Below are 6,000 nucleotides of genomic sequence, written 5' to 3' on the forward strand. Positions count from 1 at the left end.
CGAATGCACCTTCACCCAATCTAGCAGTTGGCAAGAACTCTAGGCGCGAACTGTCCAAGCAACCGTAGAGCTGGTGCATTGGCTATAGCCAATGACCTCTGTTTTGGCAATTTTTATAGGATGACTAACCTCTTCCTCTTCTTCAACTATGGCTTTAGCTTTTCCTTTGCCTTTGTAGCTATTATATAAATTCGTGATTAATGCTAATCAGGTAAACCCTTAACACTGTCTTCTCCACGGGGCATATTCTTTGCGACCAGCTGACCCAAAGTACGCATACTCTTTGCAGATCTTGCCTGATGTTAGCAAGTCAACTTGGTTGTCAAAAATTTCCCAGGTCTGCGAAGAGCTCTGAACACCCTCTTGCTAACTTCACTTACCATGCTCTCAAAAAGCTCCTTCCTCTTTGGATCAAAACATGATCTGAGCTCATCTTCAGGAGGCATGTTTATTAAATACATGCAAACAGTCTCTGAAAGGAGTTTTTGTTGAGGCATGTTAATTTACTCAGCCATGATCCACAAAATGTATGATAAATTTTAAACATTAATTTCATCACAAGATTTTTTTTCCAAGCAATGTTGTATGTAATTTTATCTCACAAGTTGAAAATTATAGATGACATACGATTGATCACATGACACAACATATGACCCATGAACCTAAACTATAGGTCAGCGCACCTAATCTTAAAGTGGGCATACCTAACCTTACAGTGGACATGATAAGGGATCCTCTACTACAGTGAACTTAAAGTGGACACAACTGGTCGGTAAAGACTAGAGTAGACACAATAAGTTGCTTCGTGTGAGGAAAACTTAAAGTGGACACAACTAGTTAGTAAAGGCTAGAGTGGACACAGTAACTGGCTTTGTGTGAGGATAACTTAAAGTGGACACAATTGGTTAGTAAGACTAGAGTGGACACAGTAAGTGGCTTTCGTGTGAGGATAACTTAAAGTGGACACAAGTGGTCGGTAAGACCAGAGTGGACATAGTTAAAAAGAATGCGGGGGAGAGGGAGAGCTTCAAACCTTATCAAGCAAACACACACACACAAGAGAGCAAGACATAAAAGAGAGATGGATAGCCGAATTTTCTTCTATCTTCTTCTTCTCTACTCAACCAACATAACATAAAGATAAATGTACACACTATATGGGTTAGTACTCAACTACTACAACATACAAGGGTCGATCCATAATGTGAACCCGACTAAATGAGCTAACGCTATAACTATGCCAGTCTCTAGTAGTCCAAAATGGCTATCACATAGCCTATCATCCCGTTGGCTGCATATCACCCATAATCTCACCAACCATGCCAGTGGTGTAAATGCGGAAGCTATCACCCAGGCGGGTCATCAATGTCCGCCACCAGCACTAGTTGAGCTTGATATCTCAACACTCCCCCTTGAGCTCAACTCCACACATTGCACTCCAAGTAAGCTCCTAAACCTGTGAAGCTTCTCTATGCCCAATGCCTTTATGAAGATGTCAGCCACCTGATCCTCTGTGCTAACATATACCAAATCTACATCTCCTACTAGAACCTTCTCCCTCATAAAGTGATAATGCACCTCAATGTGCTTTTTTCTAACATGATATACTGGGTTACTGGCCAACTGTATGCTGCTCATGTTGTCACAATATATGACAACTACCCTATCCACGGGCTCTCCCACGTCACAACAAGTAGCATTTGCAACCAAGCTACCTCACACACGCTTCCATAGTACCACCCTTGTACTCTACCTCTGTACTTTACAAGGCAATTGTGGCTGCTTCTTACTGTTCCAACTCACAATAGCACTCCCAAATAAGAACATAAAACCATTGTTAGATCTCTTTTCCTGCAATACTACTAACCCAATCAGCCCATGCAACTGTATCTCTGTACCAACCTCATAGAAAAGTCCATAATCAACTATGGACTTTATGTACCTGAGGATCCGTCTAGCTGCATCCAAGTGTGGCTTCCTAGGGGCGTGCATAAACTAACTCACAAGTCCAACAACATAGCTCAAGTCTGGCCATCGTAATGGTCATGTAGATCAAACTACCTACATTGCGCTTGTATATGTAGTGGGGTCCTCCAAAAGCTTTGTGTTCTGCTCCAATGGCGCTGAAATAGGCTTACAGCCTGTTATACCATATTGGGCAACATGTCCAAGCCATACTGCCTCTGCAATAGCAGAATTCCATGAGGTGATCTCACCACCTCTATGCCCAAGAAATACCACAGCTCACCCAAATCCTTCATCTCAAACTTCTGCTTCAAAAGCATCCTGACATCATGTATGTCTGCATCACTATCACTAGTGATAATCAGTCATCCACATAGATGATTAATAGCATGATCCCTCTATCTGTCTTTTTCACATATAGTGAAAAATCTGCATTGGATATGTAAGATTCCTCCTCAGCCTGAATAATGAATAAGCTCTTACCTAAATCCCCTGTAATCATCCCCTATTTCAGAATACAAGAAAATATTATTTTTTCTTGTTTTGGCCTAGAGAGAAGAAATATTCTAGAGAGAGGTAATTCAATATTGAGATATTTTTGGATATTAAAATTCTCCTAATATCTAAGATATATTTTCCTAAAATAAATGAAATGCTTAATCAAATAAACACATAACCAAGAAAACTATACATAAATATTCACCATGACCAAGAGCCCATCCAAGCTCTAATACCATGTTAAAAATCCTAATATGGGATTGATCATGGTGATAGACACAAGATTAAGCATAAGATTAAGGTGGGTTATACCACACTAAAAACTTCATGACTAGAGAGAGACACTCAACATAAGTTCTCTATTGCATTCCCCAATGAACCATACAGTGAGGGTTCTAATATAGATATACCTCATCTCACTTTACATGTGTGCATCCATGTGGCACACTCTTTTCCACTCTTTTGGTCAACACTCACACACTCTTTTCCACTCTTTTGGTCAACACTCACACACCATATAATATCACATGTGGCATTCTTATCTTACCACAATATCATGCACCTCTAGGGTGCTTTCCCCCACATACACACAACACCGCGATTACATCTCTCAACAATTGTTAGGGACCACACTGAGTCTCTGAGTGTCCCATCAGAAACCAACCAATTACCTAAGTTGCATCTTTCGGGATGCCACCTATATGTAATCATTGTGGCATATATCATTAGATCAAAGATTTCCCAATGAAAGTGGTTGTTGCAAATCAGTAGAATGGTCCTACTATCACACCTCGCAACATGATTAGAGTGGGTGGTGGTGGTCAAACTTAGAGATCAATTCTAAGTAACCCACCTGTGAATATAATGACGAGACTCGTGTCTCAAAACACACTTGTTATGGAAAACAAAGTAGAAAACTAAGCTACTTCAGTAGAGCAGGATCCAAAAAGTAGAGGTGCCATAGAAGAAAGAAATCTATAAAAGAGGGAAAAATGGAGAAGACAAAACAAGTGAACTTGGGAACACCTGACAAACTAGTCTGCATGAATGATATTGATGAGGATTCTGATTCAATGGACCCAGATGCTAGTTCTAAGAAAACTTATCTGGATTTTTATAAGTGATAATATTGCCGCGTACTATGAGCTAGGAACTATCGAAAAGGCCCCTGAGTGGACAGGTGGTGAGCGTTCTGGTTGCCAATGATGCCATAGGTACACCGATGAAGGAATGATTGGAAATTAGAATTCAACCGGATATTTTGGAGGATTATGATCAGTGATACTATGGTTTCATTAAAAGATTGTTTTAAAGTCAGCTGAATCTCTAAAACAGGTAATTTCATATTGGGTGTATAAGTGGTGTGACTATCTTGAAGTTTGCATGAAGCGCCGGCTAGGAGGCCTGGGAACTCTTTTCCCTGGTACCCAGGACAAAACCTAACCAAATTCCTAATTGGATCCCATCACTACAGTGGTTGGGCGGTTGGCTAACCCATGGGACTCGATGGCTGGACTGATGGATCCCTAAAATGAGACTCAATTCTGTTATGGTACAATAAATCCCGGATAGTAATTGTTCTATGGAAAAGAATCAACGGTTGTGCCTCTCGATGAGGAAAAAAGTGTTGGTCTCTATGATCCATGTGCAAGTTTCTTCCTTGATCTGACCAAGTGACTTACAGGTTCGGTCGAATCAGTTTGGTTAGTGAGATGACCTTGTCTACGTTAGAGTAAAAATATCCATGGATGAATCGCCCGTGCTTTCCGGGCGAGGGAAGTTTTTTCGGGTTTGGTTTTTGGAAGAACTGAGGGATTAGTCTCTTGTCCAGATATCCATGGGCGAGGCCTTGAGTGAGAGGCTCTGCCCTATGTAAGAAGTGCTACTTTCACTGCTACCACCCCCGAATTCGTTGCGTGGAGGGGCAGGGATCTTTCAGTTGGTATCAAAGCGAATTGGCTAAAGTGGATCAACCGAGAAGCCAAAAATGTCAAAATTTTATGAAGTAGCAGTAAAAGGTTGTAATTATGTGATGAAATTCATACAAATTGATATTCAGAATGAAGATACATAAATAGGTAATTGGGTCTTCAGACGGAAGTACCGCAATTGTATGGAATCCCTGACTTGCTTGAGGCCTAGACATGATGGTATTTACCTTATAATTCCAAGGACCGTGATTACTTGTATATATCGAGGGTATAACTGCAGCTCTTTATTGGCATAGAATTCTGGTTGAGAATTGATGAGTTGATTTGGATTCTGATTAAAAGATAATGATTCCTAAGTTGAACAAAGCCACAATGAGGATGAATGGGACGAGTCCCTGTGATGATGTTAGTAACTGGAATGGCGATAATGACTTCAGCAAATTACTATGCGATTAATAGATTGCTGCTATTTGACCTTTGATGTAATGGATCTAATTAAGGGATGACAAATTAAAAACCTGCATAACTGAAATTCCCATGGAGGAATGTTCAGATGGAATTTTCAGTCTAATGGACCACTATTGTGTTAAGGATATGAATGATATACTCTGAATGAATTGTTATATCTGATAATGAGTTCTATATGATCTTCTTGTAGAAGGGATCTTTATCCCAGGTTTCTGTTGGGTTGACCAGACTATAAGGAACCCCAGAATCAGTTGGATCTTAAGGAAAAGAGTTGTCCTCCAGCTGCTGCTGCGAGATGAGGATATCTTGCGTTTTTTAAGTGGAGTAGGATGTAAGATTCCTCCCTCTAGCTTTTGAGGTGTAAAGGAGTAAGAACCTCCCCTTCTGATCTTGTAATTATTCCCCTCTTAAATAAAAGAAAGATCCTGTTTTACCCTATTTTGGCATGGAGAGAGAAAATGTCTAGAGAGGTAATCCAAAATTGAGATATTTTTGGATATAAAAATCCTCCTAGTGTCTAAAATGGTTTCCCTTGAAACAAAAATTTAAAAAGAACTTTTCAATGTGCAATTGGAATTAATTGAAAATGTATATAAAGGACCTTAGCCTAAGGGTCTTGATTTTTAGAAATTTTTGGATTATGATGATCCAATTAAGGTTCCTATATAGGCCAATAGGATTAATCCAAGTGTGGGGAGAATATATATCCAATAAATAAAATAAAATACCCAAAAATGAGTAAATTCCTACATAAGATGAGTTGACTGAGTACAAGGTTTATTAGTTAAAAACTATGAGATATTACTTTAAAAAAAAGATATTTTGGTATAATGATACATTTTTGACACCTTGGTATGGAGAAGGGGGGACTTCAAGGAGGCACCTATTTCACACATGTGGTGGAGTTTTTAACTCAAAAAAATTATGATATTTTTATCTCTCCTCTCTCCTAGATCAAACCAAATCAAAAGGGAGCCAAACTAGGTCCAAATCTTATCCGAATTCAGCCAACAGACTGGAAAATTCTAGAACCTAGTTGGACTTGGTTAGAGGCCTCCCTCACTTATAAATAGATCCTTAGTCTTTTGTTAAAAAATTTGTGAGCTATACCATGCCAATATTATACTAAAATAATGAT

This window comes from Cibotium barometz, chromosome 2 (assembly GCF_041138505.1).
Source record: "Cibotium barometz isolate CiBa-2024 chromosome 2, ASM4113850v1, whole genome shotgun sequence".
Taxonomy (NCBI): Eukaryota; Viridiplantae; Streptophyta; class Polypodiopsida; order Cyatheales; family Cibotiaceae; genus Cibotium; species Cibotium barometz.